Below are 19,207 nucleotides of genomic sequence, written 5' to 3' on the forward strand. Positions count from 1 at the left end.
CAAAGTCTTTAAAAAATTAACTTAGTAAATGCTACAACCACAGAAAGAAGAAAGTAAAATTCTGTGGACATAATATACTTAGTTTTCAGTAAGGCATTTGACAAAGTAGACCACAACTTACTTCTTGGTAAGTTAGAAAAATGTGGGAAAGACAGCATCACCATCAGATGAATTTGTAACTGACTAATTCAACTTGTAATCCTCAACGGAACTACATCTACATGGAAAGAAGTAAACAGTGGGATAAGCCAAAGTTCTATCTTAGGCCCAGTACTATTTAATATCTTCATAAACAATTTAGATGAGGGAATAGAATGGGAATTCATCAGATTTGTAGATGACAATAAGCTGACAGGTATAGCCAACACTCCAGAAGATAGGGTCAAGATCCAGAAGGCTCTTGACAACCTTGAACACAGGGCCCTAGCTAACAAATTGAAATTCAGTGAAGACAAAAGTTTTTACGCTTAGGCAAGAAAAACCAAATGTACAAGTATAGAAAAGGCAGTACCTGGCTCAATAGCAGTAACTGAAACAGGGATCTTGAGATCCTACTAGACAATCGTTTAAATATGAGCCAACAGTGTGCTACATCTGCCAAAAAAGCCAATGCAATCGTAGGCTGCATTAACAGAGCGATAGAATCAAGAGCATGTGAAGTGTTAGTACCACTTTATAATGCCTTGGTAATATTGGAATATTGCATACAGTTTTGGTCACCATGATATAAAAAAAGAGGTTGAGATTTTAGAAAGAGTGCAGAGAAGAGCAACAAAGATGTTTAGGGGACTGGCGGCTAAAATATACAAAGAACAGTTGCAGGACTTGGGTATGTCTAGCCTAGTGAAAAGAAGGAGTAGGGTTGACCTGATAGCAGTGTCCCAAAATTTGAGGGGCTGCCACAAAGAAGATGGGATTCAATCTATTTTCCAACCCCAGAAGACAAGACAAGACAAGAAGCAATGGATGGAAACTAATCAGGGAGAGAAGCACGCTAGAACTAAGGAAAAATTTCTTGACTATGAGAACAATTAACCAGTAAAATGTTTTACCAAGTTGTGGGTGCTCCATCCCTGGCAGCTTTTAAGAAGAAATTGGACAGTTGTTTGTCTGAAATGGTATAGGATCTCCTGCTTGAGCATGGAGTTGGACTAAAAGACTTCCAAGATTCTTTCTAACTCTGTTATTCCGTTAATTGAGACAGACAATGTTGTGTCTCAAAAAACAACAGCTGATAGAATCCATGTAGACATTTTGTGGGAAATGAAAGAGGTTGGAGAATATCACACCTAACACGCAGAAGACAACTCAATATTATGCTTTGTGCTAGTGGTGCTTGTCATTGCTAAGTGCCTTCAAAAAGAATTCTGGTGATCTGCTACAGAATGAACCTCCTAGAATACTTTTTAATATAGTTAGCTGGGGATTCTAAGTCCCTCTTCCTAGACCCTGCTCATCTGGAAAGAAAGAGATGAAAATAAAAACATGTTGGACATTTTTCTACCCGAAGGACTTAGCAAAACTTAAGAAAACTCTGATAACACAAGGGGTAGCTGTGCCACCATGCAGTCTTGGATAGGAGGAAAGTTTAATGAGAAATTTATCTTTAATATGATAGAGACAAATATCTAGACATCTAAAAGAATATATATGAGAATGGAGGAGGGAAATCAGAGAAGGATGAAACACAACAGCCATAGACACCAAGTTCCAAACCAAATCAATAAATTCAGTCTTAGTTACTTGTTAATGTTATAGTGTTATAATGTTGCATAATCTATGCAGAATTGCTTGTTGACATGAAGGCATCTGTATGAATCTGTGAATCGCTATCATTGCCTCCTGGTTAGGGGACATTAGAGTGACTAAAAGTACATGTAAACCACATATTTAAGAAAATTTAAGATTGATGAAAGCCACTGTTTTGTCCGGTATTAATATATATATATATTTATTTCTGATATTCTGTCAGTTAATCAGAAAATTATCGTTTCTCAACTAATTTTCTTAATGAGATTTCACACTTGAATGACAACAGAATGGATCAGATCCAAATTTAGAAAAATTAAATGAGCACTTGCACTGCAAACATTTATTGGGTAGCAAATATAGTGAACTGGTCTTCCAGAATATATATATAAATATATATGTTTTCTCAGGTTTTCGCGGGTGTTTGTATGTAGGTCTTTGATTATTCGGGTCTTCTCCCACGTAAAATTGGAAGTGTCTTGGCGACGTTTCGACAAAGTCTCATTCGTCATCTTCAGGCTGGTGTTCTCGGCTTAGAACACCAGCCTGAAGATGACGAATGAGACTTCGTCGAAACGTCACCAAGACATTTCCAATTTTACGTGGGAGAAGACCCGAATAACCAAAGACCTACATAAATATATATATATATATAATCATATGCAGTTATTAAATATGTCCTATGAAAATGTATTAATGCAAGATGTTGTCAGCCACTTGTTTTTATGCATGAAGAAAACTTTCCCCAAAACATTTAAATAATAAACCAAGTCCCCACGTTTATTATCTTTCCTTCAAGAAATTCATTGTGGTGCACACTCTCTTTATACTTCTAATCATAACAGCAATTCATAAAATTGAGTTAGTGAATGGCCAGAAGACCATTTGTGATATTTCTAATATTTATACTATTTCTTGTATTCTAGAAGTTCTACCTGGCCCTCTTGTCCATATACTTTACAAATGATAATAAAAGCTCGTACCATTTCTACAGCTTTTAAATAAAGAACACCTGCAGCACATTGTATTTTGCTTGCTGCCATGAATTTTCTATTTGTTCCCAATCCTGGTTTGGTTGAAACTTCCATGAACATCTCAGCTACCTGGGAAAATAGCAATCCCAGAATCAACACCACTAAATGGTGCTGCCTAACCAAGTTCAGTATGTCCTTCTATGAGTTTATACACTTCACACAGAAGGAGGTTCATTCCAAGTTTTTAAAGGGAAATGTAGAATTAGGATGAAAGTGTTAAAAAGACATTTTTAGAAATCTGGGAGAATGCCCTGATTAAAACATATCTGCTAAAATTCAGTGAGCTTCCTTCTACTCGCTCCCACATTCCCCTAACCCACACGTGAATGGCTGTCTTTGCAAAGCCATTAATGCATCAAATGTCTCGAAATGGGAAACCACCACGGTGAAGAATGTGCAGTCAGTTAGGACTACTTTGTCAAGTTGCAAACATCATCAGAGACGAAATTAATGGAATGATTTGAAAATGACAGAAAGTTGGCGAGTGTCCTTTTAATATTGGATCACGCCACTGCTAATATATCCAAATTAATTAACACAAAGTGAATCTGATTTATCAAACTACCACACAGCACTCCATTAGTGCCTGAGCAGTGATATCGGTTGGATAATATTTTCTTTTAAAGATGAGATTCACATACAAATGCTACTCAGATTGGGACAGCCAGCATGTCCACAAATAGCGAGAGTAATACATTCTAAACCTTATGTCCCCAGGAATCTTCCTTCCTTCGGTATTCCATCCTTTCCAAAGCATCTTTTCCTAGACTCAGAGGTGTCCTGTGTGCCCAATTGCCTGGTTCTGCCAAGGACATGTGTTCATTCCTGCCTTAAAAATGGTGCCTCTGTGCATAGATGGCTGGAGTGAATCTCGTTTTATAGAGAAGCTTTTCCTGGGTTGTTCTTACCCATTTCATGCCATGTCTGAAGTCATTTGTTGTTGTTGTTTTCTGCTGTGACACAGATTACTGCCAGGAGTCTCTGCGACTCTTAACTCTTTTTATGGACCAAATGTTTTGGGTCATCCCTGATGACAAAAACGCCTTGGACAGGATATGGCTTAGCAAAGTAGCCTGCCACTGCAGTCATTTACTCTTCGGTCTATTGCTTAGGCTGTTATTGCCATCCAATCTTCCCAATTGTTTATTAAAGCAGCACTAATCAAAGAGAATGCCCCAGGGCTGCCCAGGCCTCATGGAGTTTTAGGACAAAGCCTAGAGCTGCCTTCATTTTGAGACTAGGACACAACGGGGGAAAAAAACCAGCCTCTCAACACATGGTGAGGCTCCTGGTCCATTGATGCATAGATGAGATGCATAGATGGGATGCGTAGATTAGCAAGGGGTTTTGCGCACCAAAGCTCTGTGAAGATGAACATTTTGGAAGAGCAATGGGAACAACTTTCTCCTTAATGTTCCGACGAGGCACAGTTCATCCAGCATGGGCCATTTGATATGGATAAAAGTACATTCGAGAGAGAAGGAAGGAGGAACAGAGTAAGAGAGAGAGAGAATCAGATTGAACTTGATTCCGTAAAGTGTGGAAGTTGAGTCATGGAAAGTGGACTTCTTTTTTTTTTTTTGGTTTGAAATGTTTCACTGCTTATCCGAGTAGCTTGTGCAGTCTCTGAACTCCCAGACAAACTCTACCTGGATGATTGAGAATCTTCATCGAAATATTGATTGATGAGCCATGGTGGCACAGTGGTTAAAATGCAGTGCTGCAGGCTAGTTCAAATCTCACCGGTTCAAGGTTGACTCAGTCTTCCATCTTTCCAAGGTCGCTAAAATGGGGAGCCAGATTGTTGTTGGGGGCAATAGGCTGACTCTGTAAACCACTTAGAGAGGGCTGTAAAGCACTGTGAAGCAGGATATAAATCTAAATGCTATTGCTATGACTGTTGATTCCTAAAAGTTACCATTTGCCCCATCTCAAACAAATCCATCGAGTTCCAGAATGGAGGTCTCAGGATTCCAAATTGTTTTACAGGAAGGAAGTGAAGGAGGGGAAATGGGAAGGCATGGACAATGTGACAAATTCCAATTGCTTTGGACCGCATTTGTGACTGGACCAAGCTGACCTGGTCAATAATTGATTTTAATGGGAACTGTAGTGCAAAACATCTGAGCTGGCTAGAAGGCTGGCTATTCCTCATACTGCCCATTATTTTTTTAATAAAAGTTTTTTATTTTTATTTCTCATAAAACATATATAAATGTACAAGCTCTTTAACCATTCTTATTACACATATTTTCTTTTGGTTTCCATATTGGTTCATTCTTCACCCTAAAACTTTAAAATACATTCAGAGTTGCTCTTCTACCATTCCATATCTCCCTTCTTCCACAACAACCATTCCTCTCCTTCTCCCCTCTTACGCTTTCCTCCCTTCTTCTATTCTTTTCAACTTTCTTCTTTCCTCCTCTCCTTCTACTTCCTTTCCCCCACTCCTCCCCTCTTCCTCTCTTTCTAATTCTCTCTCCTACTCTTATTTCCCCTCCCTTTCTTCCTCTCCTTTTCCCTTTCTTCTCTCTCTCTCTTTTCCTCCCTTCTCCTCTCTCCTTCCTACCTGTCCCTCTACTCCTCTCTCCCTTCCCTTTCTGTTGTTGTGTCCATTTTCAGTTCAGTATTTTGTCAAAATGGTATTTGAGCAACCCTGATCTTATATTTACCCACATTTTCCTTTCAATTTCTTTTCTATTTTGCTGGTTAGACATATATCATCCTTAACATTCAGTTATATAGTACCTTTTTCCCCTCCTTCCCCTTTTTCCATTTACTCAGGTGTCATCTGGATTTCTAATTTTTTTTGTCTTTTCTCTCATTTATTTTATTCATATTCCTTTTCTAGCCAATCATAAAAACGTCCCCATGTCTTGAAGTACACCAATTCCTCTTTAACTTTTATTCTTAATGTTAATCTGTTCATTTCTGCACATTCTAAAATTTTCTTTATTATCTCTCCTTCTATAGAAGGAGAGATACTGCCCATCATTAAAACTGCAATTCCAACCCCCATGATCTCCAGTGTCTCTGATAGTATGGAGCAGGGATGTCAAAGTCAAGGAGTGCTTAGATCTGGCCCTGGAAATAGCAAAAGACTGACCCGTGGTGCCTCTGCCAGTGAAAACAGAGTTTGGGAGGGCCACGCACAGCCCTCCTTGGCTCTGTTTTCAGCTGTGACAGCCTCCTGCAGCCACACACAGCCCTCCCGAGCTCCATTTTCACTGACAGAAGGCTGCAGGAGGATCCACCCAGCTCCGCCCGGGCCACCACAGGTGCCCCCAACACAAGTGACGTCAAGATGGCCACGCCCATCCAGACCACGCCTACCCCAGCCATGCCCAGCCAGCCCCCAAGGTCAAACACTGATGCAACCCTCAATGAAATTGAGTTTGACACCCATGTTATGGAGGAACCCTATTATAGACATCCCTAATCTGAAGTAAGCTAAGCAAATTAAGCACACCATGTTACTTCTATTCATTTAGGATTATCCCAAAGGTGCTTTTTCAAGAGACAGCTGCACTTTCAGAAAGTCCAGTTGCCTCTTGAAAAAACATCCGTGGGACAACCATGAGTTGGATGACTGAGACGCTCCATAGATATTTAGGATTACTTGAATGAAAACACTCATAGTATCTTTCTTCAAACTTTTTAAAGAAAGGCTGTAAAAATTTGCCAGGTATGGGAGTTTGGGGGCTCTCCCAGTTATTAAAAAGAAAGAAATCAAATGTGAAACATGCCTGCATGTGTTATTATCTCAATTCCTTTGTGCTTAGAACTGGCAAAGAAATGAAGTTCTCACGAATGTTTTTTTTAAAAAGAATAATAGACATTTGTTTATTTGCCATTGTATATTTGCAGTTGTTGGGCACCACTTGTAGTTTACTATTGTCCATTAAATGTGCCAAGTTTGCATCTATCTACAATGTCATAAAAATGAAATAAGCTTATTTTAACTTTCCTTTTCTACTGCTGGAGGTGCTACATAAAAACGCTGAACCTCTATTAAACGTTTAACGTGTCCAAGTTTTCTTATCTGCATATTTCTATGACTTTATTTTGTACTTGTTTCCCAACCATAGAAGAAACTACATTCTGGCAGCACTCTACTAATAACTTTTCAACATAGTCTCCTCTTATCTTTGAATTTCCTGCTTTTACAAGTTATAAATTGTGTTTGCTTCCTGTCATGATCCAAATTTTATTCTGCTGACAGCATTACTATAAATATGTATCTTTCTTGATTCTTCAGTTGCACAATGCCAAAACCAGACTTGGAACACTGAGAAATTTATTTGATTATAAGGTACAGATTTCTACCCTTCATAGTAATGACAATAAACTTAAAATCAGGCAGCAGTGGCTGGTGATATCTTAAGACTAAGTCCAGATTACTATGTGATGTGTAATTCTTTGCCTTTTCCTCTGAGGCAAAGGAGGATAAATTAGGACAAAAAAACCCTCCATTTTTTTATTAATTTATATAGTTTTCCAGAATGCTTAATATCTTTCAGTAGGAAAAGGCTGTATATTAGCAAAGAATATTGAATATTATTCAATAAAATGCATCTGCAAACAAGGATAAACAACCCTTAAACTCCCAGATGTTGATGACTCCAGTTGATAACTCCAGTTTAGCTTGTATTTGGCTATTTCGCATACTCTTCCCCGCAGTTTGATTATTATTGTGGTCCCAACACTCCAAGGTAAATGTGAGTTAAATATTTTTCCTATTAAGTTTTTGGCTAATTTGGGGCATTAGCCTTACTCTTCTCTATTTTACAGGCTAAGAAATATATTTTATTATTTTATTTTATTTTATTTTATTTTATTTTATTTTATTCTGCTTTTATTATTTTTATAAATAACTCAAGGCAGCAAACCATACCCAATTCTCCTTCCTCCCTCTATTTTCCCTGCAACAACAACCCTGTGAGATGGAGATTGGGCTGAGAGAGTGTGACTGGCCCAAGATTGGCCAGGATTTGAATTCATGGATTACCAATTTCTAGTCTGATACCTTAACCACTAGACCAAATTGGTTCTCTTTTTTAACAGTCGATAAGTAATTCCCCCACAAAGAGACAGAATTAAATGGATGGTCAGCGATGGGGAGGTTTGTGGAAACTTGGCCCGGTCTTGTTTTCAGTTGACGGAGAGGGAGATTCTTCTGAGGCCCTAATCTCACTATAGGATGCTGACATGGAAAGAGACAACACAATACCACAGAGTTTATGATATTCTTGGTTTCACTTCTACCGTGGTTAGAAGTGTTGACTGCAAACACTGTTGCAACCAAACATTTTAAGCTCAAGGATGCTACCTGAATAGTGTTTATAGAACTCAATGCCCTTAAAGCTAGATGCAAATCTTTCCTCCTATGCACCGTGATTAGGCATTACTAAGTATGTGACACTGGTCCATTCAAACAAAGCTGCTGGGTCAAATTGCAAAGAATTAATTGCCAAAGAGGCTTCCTGTCTCTAAATCTCATTGAGGGCAAGCTGCCAGAGGAGGGTGCTCTGTTGTTAGCCAAAAATCCTTCCAAGTAGAATAGAAGGAACAAAAAGGATCCCTCTTCACTTTTTGTAAAACATGCCCCCCATTCTGTCAAATCCCTGATCTTTGACAATTGCCAGACAATGATCTGTCTCAATGATTTCTCAAGTGTTGGTTCAGACTTTCTGCTCTTCATATGCCTATGCTGTCATTTTGTTAGTTGTTCAAAAGATGCACTTCTACAGTATAAAGTAGACATAATTATCTGAGTGACGAGTATTGGTTTTAAATGTTCTCAACTCCACCACCAGCACCAGAAAAAGGCTAACAGCTACGTTATCTGTGGTTTTATCAATATCTAGGTCCCACTCTTGAGAAGGACAAGCAAACCTTTGAGTCTAATAAAAGCATCCTCTAAGAGCAACTGCTCAATACTTTAACTTTTCTAAAGTTGAAAGGACTAAAATAACTGTTTCTAAAAAAAAAAAAGTTTAGAAGTAGCAACTGAGTTAGCAATAATGGGGATAGGAGAGAAGGAGAGCTGATGCTCTTGTGGGAGAACCAAAATTGAAGTTCAACTCGGAGTTCAGGATCCTGAGTAATGTGTTCAGTTTAATCCACTGATGAGAGCCACAGGAAGCAAGTTCCACCAGCAGATCAGCTGATAATGCCTTCAAGTAAAATGTGTTTGTTGAACTGGGAAACTGGCCACCCACTATAGTCATTGTTAATACACACACACAGACACACAGACACACAGACACACACACACACACACACACACACACACACACACACTCACACACACAAATCATTTGCTGCCATTGCTTGAATTTGCTTTGATTAGAAATCAGATCCCACGACTAGCTGGATATTTAGCGTGTGAGTTGAAACGGATTTGTTTTTTATCATCATTATGAATCTCATCTACCACTGTGGGAGCTATGTATCTTCCTTGGCAATCATACATCTGACACAGAGAAGAAAGGGAAGGAGATGACTTGAGCACAGCTGTGGAAAACTCAGGCCAAATCTTGACGGATTACATCAAATGCCACATTGATGCCGCTGGGAAACCCACTAAAACACAATGATCTGGCTTCCCCAAAAATTACTTTTAAGGGGTGCACAGCCTCAGTTTTTGCATGTCACTGATAAAACTCACCCATTGTGAGAAGATCTAAATCTGTATCGAAGCCATTTGCTGTAGTGTATTTCATAACATCCTAACTAGCAATATTGGTACATAACTTTTGAACTGTGCAAAAAAAAAAAAAAAAGTACATCTTACTGCCTGGTATAAGTCTTCTACTATCCAACTTTGATAGGTGACTAGGACATTCAGATTTTACGAGATGTGGGACATGGTAATTTTGCAAACTGCAAACCTAATGTCACAGAAGATCACTACATGATGTAAGATGCTATTTGTGACAAACGTGTCATTTTGCTACTTTGGTAGCATTATGTAATGGGTAGACATGAGTATTTTTGAGTATAAACAGCAATGGGAAGATGGGATCCTTTCCTATGCATGTATAAGGTAAAGGATCCCCTCGCACATATATTAACCTTGGTAAAGATTATACATATTTTGAAAAGTGGAGAAAGGTACTACCCTTCTCTGATTTTGGTGAGCCACAATTCCCAAATTGTGTGACCATCTGATAGACAATTGCTTCTCTCCCTATCATAAAAGAAGAACCTTTTTGTCAGGGTGCTTTCAATTCTCAGTAAGAGTGCTTTATCTACACAGAATTATTGCAGATTAAAAATTCCTGATATCTGATTAAGTATTTTGTGCCCACAGAGGTTGTTTGATTTCAAATCTATGTTGCAGATGCAGAAGCTGAAGTGCTTAAAAGTGAATGTAAATCCTTGCAAAATCCTTGAATCAGGGTCAAGTATAAATCTTGCTTTACTTATCTCCCTAGTACTGCATGTACTCAAATGCAAAAGTCATTGCGCTAGAGAAAATGTTACAAAATCAAAACGACTATTACTCTTTGGTTGATTATCTCATTGTTCCATTGAGTTTTGGAGGCTGTTCTCTTCCTTAGGGTTGTTTAAAAAGCAAGCATTTTTCCCCCCCAAAATTTCCAACCATGATATCCTTCTGGAGCGGCTTCAGGAGTTTGGCGTGTGGGGAGGAGGCTTTGTGCTATCCTGGTTCACTTCCTTCCTCTGTGACTACTCTCAGTTGGTGTTAATAGGAGGCAAGAGATCCAGCCCTCGCCAACTTCTTTGTGGGGTCCTGCAGGGATCAATACTCTTTCCGCTCCTATTCAACATCTACATGAAGCTATTGGGGGAGATCATCCATCACCATGGACTGAGATATTATCAATATGCTGATGATACTGATAGCCAAATCTGGTCCTAGGCTCTGCCTCAGTTTACCTTCCCAATAAGCAACCGAGTTGGAAGATCATTTAAAAGTGGTTTATTAGGGTGCCCTAATTAAGTGGGATCTCCTTATGAAAAGGAGACCCTCGAGACCCATCTTACAGTCCTCTTTATAGTTTAATATAACAAAGAAAAATAAAAGAGGAAAGTTGGTTGGACAAGATAAGAGTAACCCCTCCTTGCACAGTAAATCATCCACTCAGCTTATTTGAAGTTAGATAACCAGGTATCAATTGACGATAAGAAACTTTTTCTTATCAGAAGATAGTCTCCAGACATTTCAGCCCATGGTGAGTTAAATGATGCCATGACCTCCCTCTCATAGTGCCTGGAGGCTGTTGGGGGCTGGATGGGGAGCAACAGGTTGAAACTGAACCCTGGCAAGACTGAGTTGCTCTGGGTTTGGGGTTCTTTGGTCCATGGAGAATTGCCACCTTTGTTCTTGGATGGGGTGGCACTGCCCCCAAACAGACCCAATGTGTATCCTGGCAGTTCTCCTGGACTCCTGCTCAAAGAGCAGGTGGCAGTCGTGGTCAGGAGGGCCTGTGGTTTGTGTGCCATTTACGCCCTTTCCTGGACCAGTAATCCCTACTCATGATCACTCATGCCCAAGTCACCTCCCGTCTTGACTATTGCAACATGCTCTACATTGGGCAGTCCTTGAAAAGCATCTAGAAGCTCCAGTTGGTACAAAATATAGCAGCCCACATGGCTTTGTACAGACCTTGGTGTGTGCATGTGTCACCTCAGCTGCAGGAGCTCCATTGTTTGCCAATTTGCTTCTGGGTGCAAGTCAAGGTGCTAGTTGTCACCTTTAAAACCTTTCATGGCTTGGGACCAGGTTATCTGAGGGACCGTTTCTTGCTGGTCACATCTACCTGACTCACTAAAGCAGGGAGGCAAGGAATGTTGTGGGTCCTGTCTCCTAAGGAGATACATCTGGCAGGACCCAGAAGAAGTGCCTTCTCCATGGTGGCTCCCTCCCTTTGGAACATCATCCCTCTGGAAATTAGACTGCACCCCCCACTCTAATACTCTTTCGAAAAGCCCTGAAAACGTAGTTCTGCCAGTGGGCCTAGGGAACCCAGAGTGGGATGGCGACGGGGTGGGCTTCAAAAATTTTAGCAACGGGTTCTCTGCCCGGTTGCTGGGTGGGTGTGGTCATTGTGGGCATGGCCTAGTCAGCCCCTTGCACCACAGCAGGGGGGCCGTTTAGTAAATAGATAAATAGATAAATTATTAAAGAAGTGTTAACTTTTGTGAAGTGCAGCTTACTTCAATTGACATATAGAATGCTTTGACTGATGTAAGATTTAAACTAGGTAGGATGGGAAAATTTGATAATGCCCACAGTGGACAAGTGGTTGGTGAAGATGATGAGATTGCAGAGATGGCTAAATTAATTTCATTGCAGAGAGAACAAATGATATCTACATTTATTTTTTTAATGGAATATTCTTATAGTCTTTTTGCGTAAAATGGAAAAAAATGCACTTATAATTTGTGGCTTTGATCATTAGAAAAAAAATGAATAGAAAAGAGTGATCTTTCTTCTGTAATCCTAGAGTAAAAGATAACTTTGTAATTGTATTTATATTTGCTTATATTTGGGAGCTTCTTCTTTCTAATTTTTTTTTCTTCTTTCCGTGCTTTTGTCTTTTCTTCTTTTATCTCTTCTTTTTATTAGTTTTTAAGCTGTTTGTAAAACTTTCAGTAGCAATTTATTTTTTTAAAAAAAGATGAGGGTAGGAACAGAAGGTGGTTATATAGGTGCAGTTACAAGGGAGACAGATTACAAGAACTTTATCATTACAACATGATTTTTTTTTTAACCATAGTGTTTGCTGAGACTTTCAGAGATGGACTGAAACTTCTTGCTGTATGCAAGTTCAGCAGTCTCTTGTTCAATGGTACAGGTAATCCTCAATTTATGACCACAATTGAGCTCAACATTTTGATTGCTAAATTCAATGGTTCGAATCCCTAGCGCCGTGTAACAGGGTGAGCTCCCGTTACTTGTCCCAGCTTCTGCCAACCTAGCAGTTCGAAAGAACGTAAAAAATGCAAGTAGAAAAATAGGGACCACCTTTGGTGAGAAGGTAACAGCGTTCCGTGCGCCTTTGGCATTTAGTCATGCCAGCCATATGGCCACGGAGACGTCTTCGGACAGTGCTGGCTCTTCAGCTTTGAAACAGAGATGAGCACCGCCCCCTAGAGTCCGGAACAACTAGCACATACGTTTACCTTTTTACCTACATATATATCCGCTGATCTCACTGAAAGCTTAATATCTGACTCATGAAATTTATATGTCGTTCATAGACGTAAAGACCTATGCAAAAAGTCTGCAGCATTCCCTTCCCTTCCCTCCCTTCCTTCACCCCACTATCGTTCCATCTATTCCTCTCTAAAACATCTGAAGCCTTGCAATTCCTATTTATAATATTATGCCTTTGTTGATAAACTTTTTCTAGTAATTCCATTATCGCAAATCACAGGGTTGCCAAATATTCAAGGATCAGAAGATCACAAGTTGACAAGCCGCAGATGTACATAAGAGGTTTTAAATGACATACATTTATCCTCCTCATCATGTCTATTTCTCCCTCCCCATCATCCCAAATACAAAAATTACCTATTTCACAAAGCCAGATTCCTTTTTTTTCTTTGGCATTTTTATTCACAGAAGAATTGTTTTTCTTTTCTTTTTCTTTTAGGGAGACTTCTAAGAGGCTTCTGAAAAACTGTTTCTGTTTAAGGATAGACTTTCTTCTTCTGAAATGCACAGCATAATTGGGATGTCTTTAAGCAGGGTAGAAGTGGTAGGAAAACTAAAGGCTTTGCTTTTGTTATGCCTCCACTATAGGTTTATTTGAAACGCAATAGCATCTTCAGACTATAATTATCGTCTTTGTTGTTTCATGGATTCAAACAATAATAGAAGCTGTTTGCAGAAACTTATACCACCGATGTATCCCATGCAGAACAGAGATGTGGAGTCATGAACCATATCAAGGACTTTCGTGTGTGTGTGTGTGTGTGTGTGTGTGTGTGCGTGCGTGTTTTTAAATAAAATAACCAAAAAATAGAGATAATTTTATGAAGAGGCAGCATGAAAAGCACAAGAATGCCACACCGTATCTGGGAGATTAAAAACAACATTTCTTTTTTTTTCTTTATCTTACCTTGTTAATCATCTACCTTGGCAGTGATTTCCTATGGCAGCCTTTCCCAGATATATGAGACTACCGTTCCCATCCTCCCCAACCTGGAAAGGTTAATAGGGGCCCAACGTACAAAAGGAAGAATAATGACGAAGAGGAGAAAAACCAGACCTCTCAACCCTGTGCTTCATAAATCTGTTCTCCTTCCTACCTTTTCAGACAGGCATCTCTGCAATGCCATTCTACAGATGGACCAACAGCTGGGACGGTACAGCTGCATATATCTATTGCACAGGTGTTACAGTCTGCTTTTGCCAGCTAGACAACCAGTAAGTAGATTGTGTGAGTTTCCCTCCCCACCCCACCTCACCCCACAGCTTTTCCCCCAACCTCCAGGGCACCTAGTTATTGTCAGAAAGAAAGAAGGTGGCCCTCACAACGTTAATTGATAGGTTCACTCTGTTTCACCACCTTGCTGTTTGACTTCACTCTTCGAGGTGTAAAGAAAGGCAGATGTGATCCATGGCAGGATTTCAATATGTGTTTCTTTCACTTTCACCTCTTCCCTCCTTCACCCCCCTACCCCCCCCCCAGTGTTTAAGGTACACATGAGCGATTTCAGAAAGCCTGGGTTTTCTGTGTCTAAGAATACAATGTTGGAATTAAAAGAGGACCTTTGAAGACAGAGGGAAATTGTAACAACAGCTTTGTCTGAAATTCAAGGATCTGTAGTGTTCTAGGAACTACATACAGGTAGTCCTGGCCTTGCAACCATTCATTTCATTACTGTTCAACGTTACAGCATCCCCATGGTCACGTGATCAAAATTCAGACATTTGGCAACTATCTTGTATTTATGATGGTTGCAGTGTCCTGGGGTTCATGTGATCACCTTTTGTGATCTTCTGACAAGCCAAGTCAATGGGGAAGCCAGATTCCCTTAACAACCGTGTTACTAACTTACCATATTTTTCGGAGTATAAGACGCACCTTTTTCCCCACTAAAAGGGGGTGAAAATTGAGATGTGTCTTATACACCGAATGTAGCCCCGCCCACCCACTGGCCCCCACCCTTTGGCCTTTGCCTTGCAGCAGTTACCTCCTTGCAAGCAAACAGCAAGAAAAAACAGCTCCTTTCAGCTTCAGCACAGCCTAATTAGCACAAGTTGATTGGATCGGCCTCCTGATTCTCAGCTGATTTGCTCTCAGCTGTTTTGTGCAGGGCTCTGCTGCTTGCTGCAAAGAGGTAGATTGCTGGAACAGATTTTTTTTCCTTGCGCTAATCAAGCTATGCTGAAAACGAAAATGAAAGTAAAGCAGGCTGTTTGCTGTTTGCTGCAACGAGGCAAAATTGCTCAGATGCAGAAGGAGATTTCTTTTTCTTCTTTTCCTCACCAAAAAAGGTAGATGCATCTTATTCTCTGGTGCGTCTTATATTCCGAAAAATATGGTAACTATTACAGTGATTCACTTAACACCTGTGGCAAGAAAGGTCGTAAAAGGGGCAATACTCACTTAACAACTGTCTTGTTTAGCAAAAGAAATGCTGGGCTCAATTGTGGTCGTACGTCGAGGACTGCCTGTATGGTATTAACATGAAAGTTAAGCAGAGGCTAGAGCTTGGATGCGAGACTCTCAAATTTGCAACTCCAGGATGATGGCAACAGCAGCTTATTTCTGGTACAGAAGGCAGGAAATGGCTCCAGGGTTGACAAAAAAACTGCATGGGTTGTACATTCAAAAGAAGACTTGGAGTTAAGCTATGACTGGTGCACTCTAGACAGATTCTGAGAAATATTCCCCATAGTAGAAGATGCCCCCCCTGCCCACCTCTTCTTTTGTCCTGCTCTTCAGGCCCTGCTGGGAGATGATCAAACTGAACATTTTCAAGTTTTGGTTGAATTTGGGGGCCCCTGTTATGGTTATTTTCTTCTTGTGTTCAAACAATAGCCACGTCATCCAGGCTCTCTACCATCTCTTTTTTGTGGGAGGATAGGTTAGGGGTCTTATCAGGCCCTGTGTGAATAATTCCTGTGTGAACATCAGCTCATATGCATTTAGGCATACTGATTTTCTACTGTTAACTATTTCCATTATTCAGCTTTTCCAGCCGCAGTCTGAGCTGCTTGCTGTGTTCATACAGAGTCCTTTCTAGACTCTGGTCTATTTTTCTTCTTGGATTAAATCAGTAGATGTATCAACAATGTGTCAGGGCCCACAAACTGTTAGAAGGATGTCTGAATAATCAAACTGAATTCAAGGAGTTAAAAAACCTGACAACTTTGTCTCAGAAGAAAGAGAGACGGAACAAAAATAGAATAATGGGAATCGTTTTAAATTCAGTCTTTAAATTCTGGTAGTAAAATGTGGATCAAAGCAAACTATTTTTTTTTTTAAGAACAAAAGCAATGAACTAAACAAACACGACGTCCCGGTCTAGAGATGAATTGTTTAGAATTTCCGTTGTGGGCAAATGGAATAAAAGGATTACGCCTGTTATTAGACATATTGAAGTAAAATTCAAGGAGAATTTAACTCCCAAATTAAATTAAATTAACTCCAGTGCAAATGCATGTTCTGTCCGAGGGATTGGCTGGCGTTCTTCTGCTTCATGTTATGAGTCAAGCGGATAAGGATGGGTCGGTCAGCAGCAGTCAATTCAAAACATTAGAGCAGGGGTCTCCAATCTTGGCAACTTTAAGACTTGTGGACTTCAACTCCCAGCAAAGCTGGCTGAGGAATTCTGGGAGTTGAAGTCCACAAGTCTTAAAGTTGCCAAGATTGGAGACCCCAGCATTAGAGTTTCCTTGATGACACTTAGCCAAGGATGGGCACAGAAAAATTGCAAGGCTTGAAAGATTACTTTCACACAATCTTCACATCCCCAAACTAGCTATTCTGCCTGGATGATACTTTTCAGGATAGATATCTGAAAATCTGGCTACCCTTCAAGTATTTCACTATGAATGGAAAAGAGTGAGCAGGAGAAGTGATCCTTGAAGGATACCTGTTGCTTGACACTTCACTTGATGGGCATGCTGAAAAATGGCCACCTAACCTAAGTTTTGATGAATTTTAGATGTCAAAAGAATCTCAAACTATGACCTGCCTGCACTTCAGGGATGGTATTCAGCAGGTTCTGACCAGTTCTGGAGAACTGGTAGTGGAAATTTTGAGTAGTTCAGAGAACCGGTAAATACCATCTCTGACTGGCCCCGCCCCCATCTATTCTCTGCCTCCCGAGTCCAAGCTAATTGGGAGGAAATTGGGATTTTGGGAGGAAATGGGGATTTTGCAGTAACCTTCCCCTGGAGTAGGGAGGGAATGGAGATTTTACATTATCCTTCCCAATGGTGAAATCTAAAATTTGTTACTACCGGTTCTGTGGGCGTGGCTTAGTGGGGGGGAATGTGACTGGGTGGGTGTGGCCAATTTTTTTTTTTTACTTTTAAAACCATTTTTTCTACAACCTCTTCGGCGAAGAAGTTGTAAAAAAATGCTTTCAAAAGGCTCTGATGATCCCAGCTGAGTTGCCTGATCGTCAGAGGTTTTTTTCTTTTAAATGTCTCTGCCGATCAGGCAACTCAGCTTGGATCGTCAGAGGCATTTAAAAGAAAAAAGGATTTTTTTCTTTTAAATGCCTCTGATGATCCAAGCTGAGTTGCCTGATCAGCAGAGGCTTTTTTTCTTTTAAAAGCCTTTGACGATCCCAGATGAGCCGCACGATCATCAGAGGCTTTTTTTTTTTACTTTTAAAAGCATTTTTTCGGCCGAAGAGGTTGTAGAAAAAATGCTTTTAAAAGAAAAGAAAAAAAAACCTGATGATTGTGAGGCTCAGCTGGGCATGAGGAGGGGCAGGAATTTTTGCTACTAGTTCTCCGAACCACCCGATTCCATCGCTACTGGATCGGGCTATCCGGTCCGAACCGGGAGCATTTCACCCCTAATCCTTCCCCTGCCATGCCCACCAAGCCATGCCTACCAAGCCACACCACACCCACCAAGCCATGCTCACAGAACTGGTAGTAAAAAATTTGAATCCCACCACTGGACTTAGACTACAATACCCAGAATTTCCAACCAAAATGGACAGCTGTTGAGGAAGGTTGCGTTGAGCTAAACCAATGCCAGAAGACACGCTCAAGATCCAAAAAGATCTTGACAGACTTGAACAATGGGCCCTATCCAACAAAATGTAATTTAATGTGAAGAAAAGCAAGGTTTTACACTTAGGCAGGAAAAACCAAAGGCACAAGTACAGAGTAGGTGAAACCTGGCTCAAAAACAGTATGAGAGTTTCTGTTTTGAGTTTGGAATCTTAGTGGACGATCACTTAAACATGAGCCAGCCATGTGCGGCAGCAGCCAAAAAAAGCTAATAAAATCCTTGGTTGTATAAAAGAGGCATAGAATCAAAATCATGTGAAGTATTAGTACCACTTTATAAAGCCTTAGTAAGGCTACACCTGGAATACAGCATCCAGTTTTGGTCACCCCATTACAAAAAATGTTGAGACTTTGGAAAAAGTGCAAAGAAGAGCAACTGAGATGATTAAACGCCTGGAGACAAAAACATATGAAGAACAGTTGGAGGAATTGGGTATGGCCAGTCTAGAGAAAAGAAGGACTAGGTGGAACATGATAGCAGTATTCCAGTATTTGAGGGGCTGCCACAAAGAAGAGGGGATCAACTTGTTTTCCAAAGCACCAGAAGGCAAGGCAAGAAACAATGGGTGGAAACTAACCAAGGAGAGAAGCAACCTGGAATTAAGGAGAAACTTCTTAACAGTGAGAACAATTAACCAGTGGAACAGCTTGCTTTCAGAAGTTGTAGGTGCTTCATCACTGGAGGTTTTTAAGAAAAAATTGGACAACCACCTATCGGAAATGGTATAGGGTCTCTTGCTCGAGCAGGGGGGGTGGAATAGAAGACCTCCAAGGTCCCTTCCAGCTCTATTCTGATTGAAACTAAACATAGTCTGCTAACTACATATAGTATTGCATCTGCCTTAACAACCCTGCCTCTGTAGTTTCTGTGGATTTGCAGCAATAAAGACAAGGATTCCCTTGCTGAAGAATTCCTCTGTATTTTTATATTCTTTTAAGTTTGCTCTCAATTTTTTAAAAAGAGGATATTAATGAAGCTCTTATGGTCAGACTGGGATGGACATGGCCAACACATGAGTGTGAATGCTTTGTGTCTTGTGGTCTAATCCTCTCGTCGGCATTCTGGTTTTCCAATTTTAATTTCAGTTTCAAGCAAACTGAAATTTTGCTTGGGGGTAACCAGGGAGGTGCTGGAAAAAGGTGGATAAGAAATGAGTAATTCTGTCATACCTTCTGACAACTC

At 40.2% G+C, this 19,207-nt stretch overlaps 1 long non-coding RNA gene across 2 annotated transcripts in view; it reads left to right on the top strand.

Annotated features, from left to right (window-relative positions):
- The window catches only part of LOC132710782 (uncharacterized), a 128,633-nt gene that overhangs the window by 34,647 nt on the left and 74,779 nt on the right, over positions 1 to 19,207 (top strand). For both annotated transcript variants that reach the window (XR_015731117.1, XR_015731116.1), the window contains one exon: positions 14,078 to 14,187. This is a non-coding gene — a long non-coding RNA (uncharacterized LOC132710782). The remainder of the gene's footprint in view (positions 1 to 14,077; positions 14,188 to 19,207) is intronic.

This window comes from Pantherophis guttatus, chromosome 1 (assembly GCF_059756535.1).
Source record: "Pantherophis guttatus breed Tessera chromosome 1, ASM5975653v1, whole genome shotgun sequence".
Classification (NCBI taxonomy): Eukaryota; Metazoa; Chordata; class Lepidosauria; order Squamata; family Colubridae; genus Pantherophis; species Pantherophis guttatus.